At 46.3% G+C, this 20,837-nt stretch overlaps 1 protein-coding gene across 15 annotated transcripts in view; it reads right to left on the bottom strand.

Moving 5' to 3' along the window:
- NDRG1 (N-myc downstream regulated 1) overlaps positions 1-20,837 on the bottom strand; it is a 109,197-nt gene that overhangs the window by 49,428 nt on the left and 38,932 nt on the right. For 3 of the 15 annotated variants that reach the window (XM_084848777.1, XM_084848774.1, XM_084848772.1), the window contains 2 exons: positions 19,313-19,449; positions 15,502-15,687 (listed from right to left, as the gene is read on the bottom strand). The gene's annotated coding sequence lies outside the window, so the exon portion shown is untranslated. Of the gene's footprint in view, positions 1-8,985; positions 9,188-15,106; positions 15,199-15,501; positions 15,688-19,312; positions 19,450-20,837 lie in introns of those variants that run through there. The other 12 variants (XM_084848781.1, XM_084848783.1, XM_084848782.1 and 9 more) reach the window with 6 other exon arrangements.

Raw genomic sequence — 20,837 nt, 5'->3', positions numbered from 1 at the left:
CGCATGCTTTTATCTATCACAGGGCTGAGCCAAATTTAGGCTTGCAGGATCTACTTTTTTCATCAGAAACCCGAAGTCCACCAAGAGGAGCCAGATGCAAAACAGCACCTCAGGAAGAGGGACATAGAGTTGTGGACCAAGATGCCTCTGAGTATGTGTTCAACCTAGGAATTTGTTTTTTTCAGAACCAGAACTAGAGTTCACAAACAAATCCTTCCCTGCACAAAATCTACTCTTGTTTTCCCACAACGTTTCTTTGTTTTAGCAGCCTAGGCGCAGGAAAAGTCTTTTTGTTATCACTGTTAAAACACTGGGAGTTTGAAACCGTTGCTAATCTACTACAAATCACCTGGAGATCTACCAGTAGATCCCACCTACCATCTACATGCCACTGATCTATGCAACTGACAGATTGTTTTATTCTACCCTTTGCACTACCTTTTGTTTCTGCTATGAATTTTGTAGTGAATGGTATTGCTAGCCATTGATCCCCAGAGCAGATTAACCCAGGTTTTACTTTAGCAGTGTTGGCACACAACATACTGTTTGAGAACAGCATCTCACTTTGCTGCAAATATTACATGGATTTTAGTTCCAACTTCCCATAAGGCAACATTTGTAACATGACAACCTGGCAAAGGCAAATGATGCCACATTCTACTTTATATGAAACAGCAGGGGCCATGATTCATATGCTGTGGTTGCTTGGTGGTGTGCCAGGCTGTTTAGACTTTAAACTAGCTTTCTATACGGCTGTAGTAATCTTGAAAGTTACCATTAGCATGTCATATTGGGAATGATTAGGACATAACATTCTTATGTAACCAAAGCCTAAGAATCCAGAAGGAAAGACAAAGTTCAACATCTTATGTTTTGATTTCTCTTCTCGAAACCTTTCTCCTGATATATGGTTATGACATGGAGCTTAATCACAATAAGTATCAGGAAAATTCAGTTGCTAGGAAGGCTCGTCACATTTCATGAATCTGAATCTCCACAAAGGAGCAGCAGCAGGGATGTATGGCACATATATAGAAACTTAAGTTTAAAGGAAATTCCACACCTAACAACAGGTATCTCCTGTAAGACCTGGGGAAGTCATGTTACAGCTTCAAAAGCTCATATTACTGCTATTAGAAGCTGCACAAATGCCCCCCCCCCCAAAAAAACCCACCCATTAACCATGGGCTGGTATCTATGCATGTGAAAGATATCTGCAAAGCACAGCCATTTGCTGATGAAGTTCAAAACATGTCCAGTGAATTTGGAATTGAAAATATTAGATAGCCTGACCCTGTGATCAGATCTGCAAGACAGAGGATATTATTAATTTTAAAAAGTAGCTGCTCTTCAACCATGGCTCTCAGAGCAGCTTACAAAATACCACAAAAATGCAACATAAACAAGTTACAAACACAGGATAGGAGATAAGATTCAGGCACCAGGGCATCTTCACTTAAGCTGTAGTGCTGATTACCTTATGTTGTACATAGCCTTATATTGAGCTGGGCAACTTGTGGCCCTCCAGATATTTTGGCCTACAACTCCCATCATCTGTAGCCAGCATAGCCAATGGTGAGAAATGATGAGAGCTGAAGGCCAAAACATCTGGAGGGTCACAAGTGGCCCGCCTCTGCCTTATATAATGCTGTTGTATAGGTGGAGACACAATCAGTGAGATAGAGGTTTTAAAATAAGACAGGACAGGGGCAATATGAAGCCCAATTTGATTTATGCCAATCTGTGAGCTCATTTCACAGTTCAGCACTGAATCCACGAAGTATTAAGCATGAGCATCAACTGAAGCCCAACACAGGACATTGTCTAGCTGGCACAGATGCCAATGCTGGTACAGTCTTACCAGATGTTATGTAAACGAAACTGCCACATCGCTCAAGCCACTGTAGGCATAGAATATATGAACCAACGCTACTCTGTTGAGAAAGGCAAGAAATAGGAAGAGCAGAGCTCCCACATCTCCTGGGCCAGTCAGAGAAGCACCTTCCTCTTCTAGCACCTAGGCCTGCCTGCATCATGCTTTGCTAACAATGGCTCTAACCTAGAATATCCTTTTGGCATCTACATCAGCAAAACCCCCACAGTACAACACCACAGCAGGACAGCTAAGCCAGTATTATCTCCATTTATAGATGAGGAGCTGAGCTCAAGAAGTAATGGCTTGCCTAAGACCATCCAACACATTTGCAACTAGTCCGTGATATGAATTCGGGCTCCAAGATCACCGCAGATGGTGACTGTAGCCATGAAATTAAAAGACGCTTGCTCCTTGGGAGGAAAGCTATGGCAAACCTAGACAGCATAGTGAGAAGCAGAGACATCACCTTGCCGACAAAGGTCCGTCTAATCAAAGCTATGGTTTTCCCAGTAGTAATGTATGGCTGTGAGAGCTGGACTATAAGGAAGGCTGAGTGCCAAAGAATTGATGCTTTTGAACTGTGGTGCTGGAGAAGACTCTTACGAGTCCCCTGGACTGCAAGGAGGTCAAATCAGTCCATCCTAAAGGAAATCAACCCGGAGTGCTCATTGGAAGGACAGATACTGAACCTGAAGCTCAAATATTTTGGCCACCTAATGCGAAGAGAAAACTCTCTGGAAAAGACCCTGATGCTGGGAAAGACTGAGGGCAAAAGGAGAAGGGGACTGCAGAGGATGAGATGGCTAGTTAGCATCACTGATGCAATGAATATGGACTTGCGCACGCTCCGGGAGAGTGCGCAGGACAGGAAGGCCTGGCGTGCTATGGTCCATGGGGTCATGAAGAGTTGGACACGACTGAATGACTGAACAACAACAACAACAACGTGATATGAATCTGGGATTTCTCAACTGCTAGCTGAGCTCTCAGCCACAATGTTACATCAGTTCTCTGGTCCATTGACAAAGCATAGCAGAGTTCTTCAGGCATGCAAGGGTGCTTCTTTATTATTTTACAATTAAACAATAACAGTAATCCTTGATCACTCGCTACTTGCTTGTTTAAACAAATGTGCCCTTGTTATCTGCTGAATTACAGATTCACTGAGGGAAAACCCCCACATAGGTGAACTGATCTAATGCATCGTTTTGATCTCCACTTATTCTTTTGTACAAGAACTGCCCATTATCTGATCAAATTGCTAAAGTCAACTTGTCACAACTAATTCTAGCAGAAATTAAGCCAGCCAACCAGGGCTTACCACAAGCTTGGCAGAGATCTACCATGCCGCTCTAGTTGTTTACTACTTTGCCACATGGCAGCTCATCTGATTCCACTCACGCCCATCTCTGTGCTCTGTGTCCAACATCCAAATGAATGCTCTCACTTTCAGAGATGCACAAACTCACTGTAGCCTTGTCCAAGCTTAAGAACCAGAAGCAGTGTTTAGAAATGTGGGCTTTTGACAGCTCTGCTAATAGACAGCACATCTCATCAGGCTACCTGGGTTAAGTGACCTTCTGCAAAGCATGCACACTTCGCCTTGAAGCCATTAACAGTGCCCAACTGAAACAGAGCTGGGCAACTTGTGGGTCTCCAGATGTTTTTGCCTAGAACTCCCATCAGCCTTAGCCAGCATAGCCAATGGTGAGGGATCATGGGAATTATAGGCCAAAACATATGGAAGGCCATGAGTTGCCCACCCTTGCTCTAAAGCCTATTACTTGCCTACTTCATCAGCCTCTGCACTTTTAATTAAATATTAAATGTTTAAATTGGTGTTTCATGTAGAACTATCAATACTGTGCAAAACATCAAGGTGCACATCCTGCTACCATTCTGTCCCTGAAGAATTTACTACTATTCCCAAGACTGATTACAAATGAACAATTTGCATAAGAAATCCCAAATAAGAGTGCCTCCCACTCAGTTTGGTTTTTGCTTGTTCTAACAAAAACATAATGTAAGAACTGCCTTGCTAGACTAGACAAAGCCCCATTTAGTCCGGCATTGTGTCCAACGGTGGCTGGCCAGATGTCTCTGAAAGTTTACAGGCAAAGCATGAAAACAAATTATCTTCCCCTGTTTATGCCCAGCATTGATATTCAGAGCTAAACTGCCTTTATATAGGGGTTTCATTTAACTACTGTGGCTGAATATCCCATACGGCTATGTAATTCTGTATCAATATTTAAAATATTTATATTCCATCTTTCTGCTAAAGACAGATTTCCACAGAGGCCAACATCATTCCAAATAATCAATTAAAAAGGTTTTTTAAAAAAAATACATACAGAATGAGAATCAACGCTAGCTGCATCCAGCATTGTGGATTGGGTGGTTGGACTAGATGACCTCCAAGTGCCTTTCCAACTCTATGCCCTTATCTATTAACAGATAAAAGGGGAAACAGAGCGGCCAATCAAATCAAATACCTGCCAAAGCCTTAGCAAAAATAAAGGTTTTTAAATGGCACAAAAAATGTAATAATGTAGACTCCCGACAATGAAGCCAGGGAGATGCTCCAAACTCTGGGTGCTACCACAGAAAAGGTTCTGTTCTGTGTGGCCACCCATTTTATCTTGGAAGGTGGAGTCACATGATCATGAAGCTGGGCTTTGGCAGAATATCTTAATATATGGGAGGGTTTATATAGGACTTGGCTGTCCATCTGGAGCAACTTAGCCCCCAATGTCATGAGCTGTGATTATGATACAAATCTATACAACTCAAATTATCTGTATCTCAGCTTTGAGATGTTCAGCATTATAAAAACCCCTACTAAGCTTTTAAAGTTATAGACACATTGTTTTAAAGCCATCAGTTTGAATTTGTTTTCCTCACTACTGTTTAGTAACATAAGGGCGCTCCCCCACCCCTTCAGTTTTTTATAGAAGAAAGGAAAACAGGGTAACAAATGGTAGAATATACAGATTCAAGGAATGCTATAAGTGTGCACTCGTTTCTTGTGTTCTCCTTTGACTTCAACATCTGGGCGCAATTCCTACAGCAGGCAATGACTATTAAACTACGACAGCAGCAAAGGGGCCCATGATAGCCAAGAAACCACAGCCTGCTGCAATTTGTTGTAGTCACAGGAAGCTGTTGTGCTTAAAAGTGGTTGCAACTTGCCAGCAGTAATTTCAGTGTCTGCTGCCGCCTCCCTACAGAGACAGAACCCATTTCCCCGTTCCAAGCCCAGCCCAGTTTGGCCAACAACTAGAGGATTCCAGCTGTTTCTACCGTTTTTCTAAGAAGGGTGAAGGAAGAGATCTCGAGTCTTTGCTGTCCAAACGGGAACCGCTAGGATTTCCTTTCCTGAAGTGACCTTCTCCAACTCAGTCGAACACAGCTTATTTTTGCTCTCAGTTTTACATGTAAATGTGAGAAATCCTGCCTCAAGGAGCAGCTTACAAATTTGAGTGCCCTTGTCAGGTGTTCTACAGGATTTTAAGGTGTTTCTTAGGGGGAACTTCAGCTATTTGCTAAAGCAAGGGTGGGAAAACTTTTTCAGTCTGAGGGCTAAATTTAATTTTGGAGAAGCTTTAGGGACTGTGATCCCAGCAGTGGGTGAAGGTGAAGTTAAAGGTTTGTAGGAACAAAGGGGTGGGGACAAAAATACATAAGATAGCAGCGTAATGTAGTTTAAAGTTCTTACTGCCAGTAACTAAGCCTTACTGGAGGCAATTCAACCTTTTAGAATGGGGGAAAATGTGCACAAAAGCCAGGAAAGCACCGAATGATCCGTGGTTGGGGGGAAAGGGATGCTGGCTTATACTGAATCAGATCACTGGTCCACCTAGTCCAGTATTATCAACACTGACTGGCAGCAGCTCTCCAGGGCTTCATTCAGGATTCTTCCTAGCCCTACCTGGAGATACCAAGGATTGAATGGAAGACCTTTGGCATGCAAAGCATGTGCTCTACCAGAGCTATGGCTCCTCCCACAGGGTGGGGCTATGGGAAGGGACATGGCCATCTGGGGGACTGCAGAGGGGCTGAGGTTCCCCACCTCTGTGCATATGATTCCTCTTTTCCTGCCGCCCCCCCCCCCCCAACTGATGAAGTACATATGTTTATGCCTGCAATCCAGGTATATGAGCATGCATTGCCTTTTTCCAAGGCAGTACATTTGGAAGCTCATGGGTGGTTGTATGTTCATTCACTGAAAAGAACATGTTTAGGCTTGAAAATCCCTGATTATATCCCAACTTAATTTCCAGTAAGTAAGTGAGTACATTTTGCATCATAGCCACAGTCACCCAAATATCCCATTTTATGACACCTTGTCAATATTCATCAAGCAGGCAGCTGTTTCTGGCATCTAGCATCCTATGTATGCTTTTGCCAGCAAGATTGTTACATTACTTCAGGCAGCCACACCCCTATCCTGGCTGATAAGAAAAATCAAACCACGCCCACTAGCCAAATCCCAGAAGGGTAGCCATGTTAGCCTGTTGCAGCAAAAATGAAGGGTATTGCTTAATAATAACATTAAGAATCCAAGAGAAGATGAGTGAATGTGGTTGGACCTATTTAAATATCTACCCAAAAAAGCTCCTGTGGCACTTTAAATGACTCACTATGACACACACTTCTGTAGACTAGAGCTCATTTCAACTGTTACAGAGGGCTCAAGTCCATGAAAGTCTATACCCCCAATAAAGCAGTTAGTTGTAAAGATGCCACCACTTTGTTTTTGTGCTTGCTCTAACAAATTCCCAGCTACATCTCTGGAACTTGAGATTTGGATATGTTACCTGAGAGAAGTCTTGAATTTAAAAGCTGCTCACCCCACTAACCTGGAAGAATAACCATTAGTGGAAAAATAGCATATAGAACCCCCTCCTCCACTTTTGAGAGTGGAATAGAGTCCGCTCACCTTCTGAACATGGGACAGAGCCTGTACACTTTAAAATAAGATATACTATGAAGTCATACCCATCAGTAGAAGGGAAAATGTTCCATTGCTTCATGGGATGCATAGTGCAAACAAACATATACCCTTACATGCACTCCAGAGCACGCAGACTCTAGAGATTAATGAGAGTGCCCCCTCTTCATTTTTGAACAGTCTTTCTCAACCTGTTGCCCTCCAGGTGTGTTGGACTACAACTCCCATCATCCCCAACCAGCTGGCTGAGGATTATGGGAGATATAGTTCAATGCACCTGGAGGGCACCAGGGTGGGGAAGGCTGTTTTGGAACAAGGATGAATTATGTTGAAATCCATCTCTTCCCTCCCCCCGTCAACTTTTCATGGGGTGCATTCTAGCATTTAACCCCTGCATAGGCCATACAAGTTCCTTTCCTGAATCATATCACTCACTCTGGTCTACGAATTCTGCCAGCTGGATATGCCTCACAAAAGGCTTGAAGGCTATGCCCATTTGTCCCCCCGTTATCTTGGACTAAAGACTAGACTGTCCTTGAAAAGAAGATTTATCAACACCTTTTCTCCTCTCCTCCTCCTCCCCTCCCAAAAAACTTAATCAAGGAAAAAATGGTTGAAGGGCTTCCCACCCCTCAAACACCACCTGAATAGTATTAGTCAAATCTAAATTATTGTCTTCTCAGAATAACAGCAAGTAACCATCAGAACTAAGTGGAGCCTCCATACAATATATCTCAAAGATCGCTGACAAACAAACAACCCTGTTGCTGCCTCCATGCCCTGCATATGAGCTTCTCAGAGACATCTTGCTAGCCATTATTTGGAAACATGATGCTGGACTAAATGGAACTTACTTTAGCCAGATCCAGCAGGGCTCTTTTTCTTCTTAGTAAAACCATTTAAAAATGAAATAGGATGATAGACTACACCAATCCTATTTTCTCTCCAACTCAAAATACTTGAGGACAGGGAAAAGATCCTTTTCCCTCCTCACTGAAAAAGAAATGCTATTATTTGCAACCAGAGTGGGGCTGAGAAGCTGCATTCAGTTTTCTCTTACGGAGACACTCTCGCTCTAAAACCAAATGTGGATCGACAGTAGGCTACTCTTTATTGCTTGTTGATTTCCACATCTTTGTAGCCTCCCTATAAAACTTTAGGCATATGACCAATTATAAACTTCATTTTGTGCATGTGTTTTTAAAGCTGGATTGTCAGCCTCTGTTTAATACTCTATGTGAAGCTTCCTACTAGGTTATGTATGACCTATGGCTTAAAACGACAACAGAAGATCAATGATCTGAGGCAGACATCTCCAACCTGGTGCCCTCCAGATGTTTTGGACTACAACACCCAGGACTCCCGTCCACTTGCCATGCCAGCTGTGGCTGATGGGAGTTGAGGTTCAAAACATCTGGAGGGCACCAGGCAGAGGAAGGCAGATGGGCCAATAGTACGACAAGGTATCAAGCCTGCCAACTTCACACTGGGATGGGGGCACAGAGGGAGGAGAGGAAACAAAATAAGATCCATGGCAGCAAAGATACAACCAACTTAGAAGTGAGGAACTGGAAAACAAAACAAATGCACAAGACTTTGGGGAAGAAAAGTTAAGTACAGGAGGGCAGAGACGGCTTTAGCTTCCCACCCCAGACACCCTGTAAGAGGAAGCTAAACCAGGACCTCATCCAGGAGACTGGCACCCTTCGGTGGGGGTGCTATCGATTCAATTACTGCATTCATATCCTACCTAATTTTCCTCCAAAGGCCTCAAGACAGCATACACCATTCTCCCCACCACCGCTACATTACACTACCACAATGTATGTTCCTCGTTTTTGTTTCGTGAGCTGCCCAGCGAGCATCGGCTACCGGACAGTTCAGAAATGCAAATAAATAAATAAATAGCGTCCTCACAACAACCCTGCGAGGTAGGCTTGACAGAGAGCGAGAGAGAGAGAGGGACAGAGGGACAGCCAGACAAGCCCACCCTTCACGGCTGAGGTGGGTCTCAAAACTGGCTCTCACCCAGCCCAAGCCCTAACCAGCCTTCCCCCCAGCTGGGGACAATGGGCACTGTAGTCCAGCCCAGGTTTCGGGGAGGAAGGCTGCCGGCGCCCTGTAAGGGCGACAGAGAAGGCCTTAAGCCTCTTACCTGGGCGAGGAGCCCTGAAGCGGTCAGCGCAACGGCAGGGGCCCCACACGGGTGAGGGGGCTTGGCGGATGGCGGGAGCCCCGCGGAAGCCCTCCTCCGAGGCGCGCGCCCGCCTTCCAACGGTCGACAAGAACGCGCGCGCGAGCGCCACACAGCCGGCCAACCGCCCGACCACGCCGCCCCGCGAGCTTTGTTGACGTCCGAGCGCGCGGCGCCGCCGGAGCAGCTTTTATAGGCTGCCGCCTCGGGCCGCGCCCCCTGCCGAGGCTTCTGCCTCCGCCCGCCGGCCCCGCCCCTCTCCGCCCGCCGGCCCCGCCCCGCCGAGGGACGACTCGACCGACCGCACGCACGCACGCCCCCTTCGCAGCGCCGGCGGCGCCTCTCGCGGGGCGCCGCCTATTCTCCCCTGGCCCCGCCCACCTCTGGCCCTCCCTCTTTGCGGCGCAAGCAGCGGCGCGGCGCCCGCTCGCTGGGCGGGGCGCCGCTGGCCGCGCCTGCGTCACCGGGGCAGGGAATTCGCCCTGGGGCTCAGTCAGGGCGCCGGAGGAGCTCTCCAGAGTGCTGAGCCCGACCCCCCCCCCAAATGCGCTCAACACCCTGGAGAGCTCCTTTGGAGTTCTGGCTGGTTCTGACTGTAACCCAGCGTGGATTGGCTGCCCCGCTGCCCCAGGAGCCGCCAGCCCGCGCCGCTTGCTGCTTTCCCAGAGTGGCCCCGAAACAACGAACTGCTCTTTTTTCCTGCTCCCCCCCCCCCCGCGTGGCTCACGACTCGCTCCCGCTGCGGCGTTTAAATGGGGGCTGCTGCTTACTCCCAGGTAAACGCGCCGCGGAGGATCGCATCCTGAAAGGTCAATCCTTGTGCGCGCTTATTGGGGAGTTTTAATTCATTGCTGGGGGGCTTCTCCTCCCGCCCCGCCCCGCCCCGCCGCTCTTTCGACCAAACAGAAGACGCGCCAAAGGATCGGGGCTGCACTTCGATGGAGTCAGATTGACTAACTGGGAGCCAGCCGCCTCCTCGCCTCCCCCCCCCCCATAGCATTCAAGCGGGACTTACTTACGAGTAAGCACATGCAAGGATCGGGCTGCTGGAGGAAAAAGAGCTGCTCCTCCTGTACAGGACTTGGGGTGGGGGGAGGCGGGGAATCATATTTTAAAGCCCATGTCGAACTCGTCCTCTGCTTTCTCTCATCCAGGTGCCTGACCAGGTGAATGGTGAATTTTAGTACCCCTGCCTCCTTTCGCAGGACAGGGCTCCTGTGCTTCTGAATAGCAGCATGGCAGGCAGAAATGGAACAGGCGCGGCTTTTTCCCTGCCCAGGCAGGAGGATGCAGACAGAGAAGGAAAAGGCCACCTGTTGCATGTCTCTTATTTAAATCTGGATGGGAACTGGTGGCCCTCCCGTCCCCAGAGGTTGTGAGACATAGGAAGATTAGAAGAGCCCTGCTGGATCAGACCAAGGGTCCATCTAGTCCAGCATTCTGTCCACACAGTGGCCAACCAGCTGCCCAGGGGAAACCCACAAGCAGGACATGAGTGCATCTTCACCCTCCTGCCCATGTTCCCCAGCAACTGGTGCACATAGGCATACTGCCTCTGATATTGGAGGTAGCACATAGCCATCAGGACTAGTAGCCCTTGATAGCCTTCTCCTCCATGAATTTGTCCAACCCCCTTTTAAAGCCATTCAAATTGGTGACCACCACTATATCCTGTGGTAGGAAATTCCATAGCTTAACCACGCGCTGTATGAAGAAGCCCTTCTTTTCATCTGTCTCTAATCTCCCACCAATCAGCTTCATGGGATGACCCTATTTGGGTCTAGTATTATGAGAGGTGGAGAAAATTGTCCTCCTATCCACTTTCTCTCCCAGTCATGCTGGCTGCGGCTGATGGGAGCTGAAATCTAATGACCTCTGGAAGGCTTCCAGTTCCCCAAGTCTAATTTACATATCCCAGAGCTGTGACCCTACAGCTAAAACTGGCCAAATTCCTTCCCAGCAGCTGGTATAGTGCCTCTAGACTTGAAGGATCCACCTGGCTAACAACCAAATGTTTGGCTTGTTCAGTATAATTCAAAGATGCCTAGTAGGTATGACAATTATACAAGAGAGGGGGAGAGCACACAGGCGCATTGATGGTACCCTTCATTCATTTAGCAATATTTAGTTTTTCATGTATTAATTTAACAATATACACATTTGAGACTGACCTGCAGCCACAAGAGATCCTTTTAAAACTTGCAACGTAGCAATTCGCTCTCAGTTTCCCCCCTCCCCCCCCAACAAGTGGCATTGTGCATTTAACAGATGCATGGCCACCATGCATAACACCATGCACATCAGTTAAGTTGCATATTTCCCCCCCACTCCACCTATCCTGGGGAGAGCCAGCAAAATAGTTGTTCTCAGAGCTTGCTGTTGCTAGCTGCCCCGGGGCTAAAAACAGTAAGAGTGCAATCCTATGCATGTTTAGACAAAGAAAAGTTCTGCAACTCCCAGCATTCCCCAAGCAGCATGGCTGTTGCGCTCATGTCCTGCTTGTGGCTTCCTGTAGACAGCTGGTTGGCCACTGTGTGAACAGGATGCTGGAATTAGGTCTCCTGCAGTTTCAGAACATGACTCCATATTCACAGAGTCCCAAACCTTCGACCAAAATTCTGTTTCTGGCAGAATTTGGTGATAATCTTAGTCCCGAGCAGTACTTTGGCAATGAACATAAAACTCACTGGTATATTAAGCAGCTGTGAAATGGTCACAGTTTAGAGTTTCACCTGGTCTTGCCATGTTGGCGCAAGGTTAGGACCGTCTTCCCCAACCTGGTGCCTGCCAAATGTTTGGACTACAACTCCCATCAGCCTCAGCCCAGTATGGTCATGGATTATGCAAGTTGTAGTCCAAAACATCTGGAGGGCCATGTGTTGGGATAGGCTGGGTTAAGATTTCCTTGGACGGAGATGTGATTTTGGAGTTCATTATATTTATGGGTGACAGCATGTTTATGGGTTAAGCTTCCTTCGAGGAGAGACCGTTCGATTCTCATAATTCTGAGTCACTGTCAGTGCTACAAAAATACTGAATAACAACTTGAGAGCACTGAAGAAGTTTAAAAAAATATGTTTAAAACTCAAGATGTTGACATTTTGTCTTCAGTGTTCCTCATTTTGAGGTTGTGTAAATTGTTTATATATTCTGTCATTTGCCAGCTGAATGTTTGGAGACAGGCAAGCAAAGCACCAGCAACAAAGTGTTTCCTTTGCTTTTTCATGAAGTTGTCAGTCCAAATTATACCAAAGTTGCCAAGCTGAGTTCCTCGAAGTCAAATCTTCCCACCCGGTTGCTGGCAATACCAGCATCAAACACAATAAAGAAAAAAAAAGTATCTAGTAGGGATACTAATTTTTCTGGGAATATTCTGCAGTTCTGCATAAGAGATGCAGTTCTCCATTTTTGTGAACCACCCAGAGAGCTTTGGCTATTGGGCGGTATAGAAATGAAATGAAATGAAAAAATAAATGAAAAAACAAACAAACAAACAACAAACAAATAAATAGTACAGAGTTTAGTACTGGTTGTTGAACCTTTAAGGGTTCAATCCTATACACATTTATCTGGAAGTAAACTCCATTGAAAACAGTGAAACTTACTTCAAAGTAGATAGGTATAGGATTGTGCTGTAAGAATTCTGAGCATTTCACCTTTCTCTTTCTTTTTTAAAAAGCTGGCTTTTCACCCTTAAGGCTATAAAAATAGGACACACTCTTAGTCAGGGCAGGGACAAGTGAGTAGAACTTATTAATTTAGGGGTTTAGGTTGTTGTTGTTTAAGATCCAAAGCCTTCAAAGCGGCTTACAAATTGAAAACAACAACAACATAACATCATGTAGTGTGTGTGTGTGTGTGTGTGTGTGTGTATGAAATATACATAAACCAGCAATGAGAACCAGAAAATTAACATCAAGCAACAAAATTATGACAATAAATGGAGGAAGCAAAAAGGAAGAAGAAAATTCAGAACCAAATTCTCAATAAAGCAAAACCACTGTTACAGATTATCAGAATGCCTATAGCAGGGATGCAGGACCTCAGGTCTGAAAATCCAAGATTTTGGAAAATCCAAGATTTTCCAGATGGCCATGCCCCCTTCCACTGGATCCACCCCCTTCCCCCAACCATCTAATGTTTGGTGGTTTCCTGGCTTTTGTGCCATTCCCCCCCCCCCATTCTAGGAGGTTGATTTGCCCCTTCTAAGGGTTAGCTATTGACAGTAAGAGCTTCAAGCTAAAATATGCTGATAGTTTTGGCCTTGCTCCTTTTGCCTTTGGTTCCTACCCCTTTTGCCCCACCACCAGTGGAATGTGTCCCCCCACCCAGGCTTCTCTTCAATGGAATTTAGCCCTTGGGCTAAAATAGGTTCTGTACCCCTGGCCTATTGTGTGGTGGTGTGAAGGCCTACAGAGGCAAAGGGGGAAAAAGTCAGGCATAGAGGCCTGGAGTTTTCTGTTGGGACGGAGTAACCCTGAGAGGAGCAGTTTCATTTCTCCAGTTCCTTGTCAGTTTCATTTTTCCACTTAAATTTCATTTCTTCAGGTTTGAAGCAGTACTTTTGGTTTTGAGGGAGGAGGGTATATAAAGAGAGCGATAGAGCCAATAAGAGCAGAGAGACAGCCAAAACCTGAAGTGAGAGCAGAGCCTGAAGAGTGAACAGGAAGAAGCAGCCTAGAAAAGTTTAAGGACAGCTAGGGTAAAGAAACATGTGTTTTGCAAATTTTCTTTTCTTTTAAGGCCTTTTGTATCACTCAGCTCTACTGTGTAAATACAATTGAGTTGTGATTTGCTAGCTTTAGATTTACCAGTAGACTGTTGTGGTTAAACTTTGTGTCTGGTGTGTTAATCACCCCAAGTCTACAGTCTAAACCCCACGTTATTGGGAAACAGTGGATTAAAAGAAGGAAGGTGGGACTCTTAAGGAAGCACAAGATCCTTAAGGAGTTGCTCAGGGGGTCCAGGTCATAAGGGGAATCTTGACTACAGATCTCCATGGGGAAGGACTTCCACAACCTAAGAGCAGCAACTGAAAAGGTCCTATCCTGCATCACTGCCAATTGTACCTCTGATAATAGTGGAACAGAAAAGCAAAGGCCGTGATGATGAAGTGAACAGGTGGGCAGGTTCATATGGTAAAAGGCCATAGGATACCTGGCAGTTAATCACCTGTATGATCGAGCACACTCTTCAGTTTCATTCAAAAAAGAAAAGAAAGTTCAGAACATCCCCAGCTGCATGGCTTTTCCTTCCACTAGGCCAGAGGCAGGAAACTTGGTGTCCTGCAGATGTGTTGTACCACAACTCCCATAATCCCCAGCCAGTATGGCTGTTGGTCAGGGATTCCAGGAGTTGTTATCAAAAATATCCAGAGGGCATGAGTTTACACACCCCTGCAGTTCTAAAGCTTTGTAAGAGCAACAAAATGGGTTATGACCAAGGCATAGAAACCAAAATCAGAAAAGGAACAGCTGCACCAATTGAATTCCCAACATGTTTCAACACTGGTCTTTATCAAGGGAAAAAAGAAGAATTCTTTGGAAGAAGCAAGGGAGGGGGAATCCTCCGGAAGAATCCCTAAGAGTTTTTCCCTTGATAAAGACCAGTATTGAAACTCATTGGGAATTCAATTGGTGTAGCTGTTCCTTTTATGATTTTGGTTTCCAGCCTTACAGCTGTTGTTTCTAATCCCCATTGGTACCAATGATCAAGGTAACTTTGAACATGACAATTAAAAACAGTTCTGGACTCCAACTTTGGACTTGTCATCTTTGCTCATCTTTCCCAAGAGCTGTAAGGTTGAGTTGCAAAGATTTACCCTTTGTAACCCACAGCTGGAATAAAAACCTTTGCACTGAAAACAAAAGAATCTTAAATTTTGGGTGTTATTTCTACGCGAGAATTCTTTTTGACTTGGTTTGGGAGAACAGTGGTCTTGTTTTGAGACACCCTGATAAATCCTCACCTACTCTTGAGTAAATGTACTTGAAAAAAGATGCGGTAACTGGCTGCTAGGAGAACTGGGGATCACTAGGGTTGCAAACCCACCCAAAAAAGAAGAAAAGAAAGAAAAACCTACCTGGTGCTTTCAACGATCTGCAGAAATCATTTGCGTATATCAGGGTGTTGAACCTCTTTCAGCCCCAGGGCAGAATTCCATTTAGAAAAGATCTGGGGGGGGCACATTCCAGGGATGGGTGGGGCCAAAGGCAAAAGAAACAAGCTAAAAGTACAAAGACATCCCAGCATATTGTATTTTAAAGCTGTTACTGCCAGTAACCAAGCCTTAGGAGAAGTTAACTAGTTAATTAGTTAGCACTGTTAACTAGTGCTGTGCCAAAAATTTCTCCCACATTTTCTTCAACCGTTCTCATTCAATTTCATAGAAAAGAAATTGCTTTCAAAAAAGACATTCAAAGGAGGAGAAATTTCAGAGAAATTCTCATGGGTTGGGTCTGGGGTTCTTGGGCTTACCTTACTTACGTGGTGGCTGAGGAGTGTGCATGAGTGTCCTGTCTGTTATTGTACAGTAATCTCTGTGGCAGCCTGTAGCCTCTTCGGCTTCCCAGAGTTCAATTAAAGCAAGCATGAGGAAGACATCATAAGGCAATTCCTCCCATGGGGCTTCTTCAGTTCCGGAATGGCAGGTAGTCTAGGAGGCTGCAGAGCAATGGAAAGATGTGTTAACAGAGAGAGAAAACATACACAGTGCCCTTGGCCACCTCGCAGTGATTAGGGAAGCTCAGAAACCAAAAGAAATAAAAAATTCTGCCTCAGAAAATTGGAAGCCTCACCATAGTTGATGCTGTTGTGACTTGCAGGAGCAGTACAATAAACCAAAAACCTTTAGGAAAAAAGAAAGAACCTGCGCTACAACCCCTGCCAATAGTCTGTCCTGTTGGTGAGAAACTGTTGGAGAATTTCTCCTCCCCTAGGAGAAATTCAATGAAATTGTCCCCCCAATTTCTTTGTCCACAAATAGGGTGGAGAATTTTGAGAGGCCATTTGTGCTAGGGATGTCAGAGAATTCCGCCACGGACTCCAATGAGGCCAGATTCTTTAGAATCCAGCTCCACGGAATCCGTGGTGGAATGGCCTCCCCGCCACCCCACGGAATTCACCTGGAAAGGAGCTTACCTGGCAGCGGATGCGGCGGCTCCGGTTGGTCTCCCGGCTGCTGCCGGGTTGCTGCAGCCGCAAATGCGGCCGTCATAGCAGCTGCCATTTGCGTGGCTTCCTTTTGCCATGACAAGCTGCATAAATACTTATGTAGCCTATCACGGCAAAGAGCAGGGGCGCAAATGGCGACCGCAGGGAGGATTCCAGGGGGAGGGACAGAGCGCCCCCCCACTGCTGATGCCCTGGAATGGATGGGTGAGTGGGATTTGTACATCCCTAGTTTGCACACAGCTCTAATGTTAACCTTTTAAAATGGGGAAAAAAACTGCACAAAAACCAAGAAACCACCAAACAATTGGTGATTGGAGGAAAGAGGCGTTAGCCATCTGGGGAACCTCAGACAGCTAAACTGGGATCCCAGAGGGCTGGTTTTGGCCCCTGGACCTGAGCTTCTGCACTCTGTGTATATAAGAAGCTGTCTTGTTCTGAGACCATTGGTCCATCTCATGCAGCACTGCATTTCCTAGCAACAAATAAAATGGTTTGATTGATGGGAAAATGTGATATCCTTGCATCAGATGGACGACTGTGTGGATTAAGAAACACACTGGCATCTGCCACAAGCAAGGGGATGAAGAGCCTTTGGGAGGTTGCAACCCCTCCCTCCTAAGAAGAACATAATGGCAAGGGGGAGACCAACCTGGACAGATCCATCAGGCAATGAAGGAGCAGTTGCAGGGAGCCAGAAAAAACATTCATCTCCAACTGCCAATTGCCCCAGGACTGCGCAGCTGAAGGGAACCACACTCTGGCCCTGTTGGTCAGCTCAGGGAACTACGGGGCTGCTGCGTTGCATGGATTTGCGGTTTGCACCCGTGTGTGTCTACTATCTGTTGAACAGCCAGCTTTTGTACTGGGATGTGCCCCTGGACCAGCCAAAAACTGCTGGCTTCAACCTCTTGCTCTACACTGCACCCACTTTGGACTCCTCCCCAAACCCAGAGGTTCCATCCCCAGACCTTGCTCAGGTACCAGAATTTTTGATTTGAAAAGAGGAGGGGAGAGCGAGGGCTGGTGCCGCACTTCTGGGTGCGCTCGGACCTGGTGCCACTGAAGGCCTCCTCCTCCTCCCTGCTTTCGCCACTCCCTCTCCCACACCCTCCACATGCCTCCCCCCCACTGCTCACCTCCCCTGCCTCCCCCCTCTACTTGCCTCCCCTGCTTGCCCCTCCGGTTGTTTCTTGCCCCTCCCCCCTCCACTTGCCCCTTTCGCCCATGGGTTTCTTCCTCAGAACCAGGCATTGCAGAGACTGGAGAGATGTCCCAGCAGATCGCCTGTGCTTCTGGTTTCCCAGGACACCTCTCCTCCAGAGCAACTGCCCGTGCTCTGCCAGCTCTGGCCAAGCAGAGGATGGCCACTGTTCCTGAGGAGAGGGTCCTGGGAGATTGCCTGCAGCACAGGCTAGTATACTGCAAAGTGAAGGGTTGCCACTCTAGCGCCAGCATTATTTGGGTTCAAAACAGTGGTTTTTTGTGCCTTAGAGCTCAGACTCCACCTCTGCCTTAGGTTCTTGGGCAAGTGACTTTCCCTTTAGTCTTACCAGTGCGGCTTCTGGGAAATGAGTGTTCTGTGCCCATCCATGCCCACCATGGCAGCCATTTTATGAATGAGCAAAGAAACAAAGACCCATGGCAGTCATTTTGTGAGAGCACCCATGACACTCTCTCAACATTCCAGATGTGCCAGCCAACCCCAAAAGGTTGGGGATTCCTGCCCTAGAGTGAGGGGGGGAGGCAGTATTGTCCCTCCAGGTGACTCTTGATAGTACCACACAGTGATGTAGTGTCATCAGGAAGCCATGGGTCCAGATTACGTTAGTCATGCTTTAGTCCCATTGAAATCAATGGAATGTAAGTGAGCTGCGAGTAACATATCCATTGCTTCCAATGGGACTAAAGTGTGACAGTCTGGATCCATCCCATTATCTTCAACCTAATATGGCTTCATCATGATACTACATCATTGTCCTCCAGATGTTTTGGACTACAACTTCCATCAGCCCCAACCAGCATGGGCAATGGTCAGGGTTGATGGGAGTTCTGGGCTAAAACATCTGGAATGCTACCCCATCTTGTGTGTATGTGTGAGGAGGGGCACAAACCAGCAAGCAGTTGTTTATTCTTTAGCATACTATCATGATTTTCTTGGGCGATGTTGGTTGCTGGTAGTTGCCCAGAGCTTTCTGCCCTTGTTGTGTGGCCTTGTGGGTAAAATAAATGGTCCCCTTCTACAGCCAGTATTCCCAAAAGAAACAGTCTCAGTGAGTGCATGGACCATAAAACAGGTGGTGACAGCAATGAAAAAGGTGAGTGGGAAACAGTTTAATGAAACTTCCACGAGACCTCACTTCAATGCAAAAAAAAAAAAATCTGCAAAAGCTCTAAAATATGCCACTATCATGACCTGCAAGGAGGCCAAAAGTCTTCCATAAAAACAGAAAAAACTAGGTAAGTTTTTTTACAGTTAGAATAATGTGTATTATTTAAATGTGTCATATTGTTATACACTGTTTACATCCAAACACTAGCAATGTGATTAGCCTCTGCATGAGCAACTCTGGGGTTTTCCATTTATTCACCATGCTGCAATTACTGTGTTTTTACTACGCGGTTTGTTAAAAACTGAAAGAAATGTCTGCTCAGCCATGTCAAAGCGAAACACAAGCCTTTTGTGGTGACCCTAGCTCATGCTTACAGAAAACACCACCATTTATGAATCAGTGTTTCTTTTCGTGATAAGGCTACCACCATACGGGAGCCGTTTTTAGTGGCTTCGATGTGCCAGCTGATCATCAGCCCTAAGAATGCAAGACAAACTTGCTGGATCTGGATCTAGCTAGCCCAGCTGTGAACGTCTGGAATTGTGGAAAACCTCATCCATCAAGCCTCCCTTAGTGACTAGGGATGGGTGAAAAATTTGTTTAAGTTTGGATTTTTAATAAGAATTTACCAAAATTTGCTAAAGGTTCCCCATATTCAGGAAAAAGGGAAGTTGAATGTTTGTTTTTTAAATGACTATGGGAGAAACCCAACCTTCCTCAATCAAGGCTCAGGGTGCTGAGTGCTTTGCTCTTAAAAATCTGGGTTTGAATTCTTGTGTATTCACCCATGTCAGTGCAGAATTAGGGTTGCCACTTCTTTTTTCTTATAGGCTGCTCATCTTTAATGCCTATGCAGGAAGGAAGGTTCAACGTGGTCCTCTTCATGCTGGGAACAGATTTACTTGTTGAATTTGGCTGGTGCCTGATGGGTGAGAATTTTGTTTCAGTTTTTTTTTTAATAAGAGTTTACAAAACTGTGTGAAGTTCTTCATCTTCAGGAAAGAAATAACTTGCAATTAAAAAAAAAATCTGAATGCAGAAGAAAGTGAAACTGACAGATTCACTCATCCCTACAAGTGACCCATCTACTGGGCCAGTCAATCCATGGTCCTTGTCTATGACGGAGTTTGTACAACACACTAACTCACACTCAGTGGCCCTTGTTCAGACATGCATGGAGAGAGGGTGGTTAGGGTAACTGGGGGGGGGGGTAATGAAACCATGACACATGCACCTGTCACATGACTGGGAACCATATGGTGCAGCATGGTTCCCTTAACATCACCCCCCCCATCATTACTGTAACCACCCTAGGGATGGATGAAAGGGACTTACCTGGTCCTGCAGCTTGCTTCGCGGTGGGGGGGTGCTTTGGTTCTCCCCCCGAAGTTCAGGCGAGGGGGGGAGGCACCCCGCCTTGCACAGCTGAAATTTAGGCCGGGGGGGAGGCGCCCCATCCCTCGCCGCCGAAATTCAGGCCAGGGAGGAGCGCCCTATCTACCTGGCCGCGAAAAAAAAAGTAAAGTAAAAAAAAAAACACCCACACCCGTGATAGGCTACGTAACGATTTACGTAGCCTATCACGGCTAGATTTCCAAAGTCAGCCATGATAGGCTACGTAAATCGTCACGTAGCCTATCACGGGTGACTTTGAAAAAAAAAGAAAAAGCGCCCATGGGGCGCCGCCATTTACGTTCCTTAGTTTGGCACGTCTAGTCTACGTAAAGATTTATGTAGACTACGGCGAAAATAAGGGCACGCTATTTGCGTTGCCCTTATTTTCACCATAGTCTACGTAAATCTTTACGTAGACTAGATGTGCCAAACTAAGGAACGCAAATGGCGGCGCCCCATGGGCACCGCCATTTGCGTATGTGCTTTTTTTTTTTTCCCAAAGTCACCCGTGATAGGCTACGTGACGATTTACGTAGCCTATCATGGCTGACTTTGGAAATCTAGCCGTGATAGGCTACGTAAATCGTTACGTAGCCTATCACGGGTGTGTGTGTGGTTTTTTTTTTAACTTACCTTTTTTATTTTGCAATGGCAGTGGCGGCAGCCAGTCAGAAGACCGGCCGCCGCCGCTGCCCCCGCCAAAACGCCACCGAACCACCGCCGGGACCAGCCGCCGAGAGGGACATTCACATGAGGTAAGTCCCATCCTGAGGGGGGGGGCGGGGGGCCGGCGGAGAATTTCACCACCAATTTTTTGCCAACTCATTTGGCCTCCTGGAGATTCGTGGAGAAATTCTCCGCCATCCTTAAACCACCCTCCTGCTGTTGCTGGTGATCCCAGTGGCCCTCAGACTG

The sequence above is a fragment of the Heloderma suspectum genome, chromosome 4, assembly GCF_057233095.1.
Source record: "Heloderma suspectum isolate Gila_16-S chromosome 4, 16-S_ref, whole genome shotgun sequence".
Classification (NCBI taxonomy): Eukaryota; Metazoa; Chordata; class Lepidosauria; order Squamata; family Helodermatidae; genus Heloderma; species Heloderma suspectum.
The sequence above is the reverse complement of the archived record's forward strand: the minus strand, read 5'-3'. Positions and strand labels throughout refer to the sequence as shown.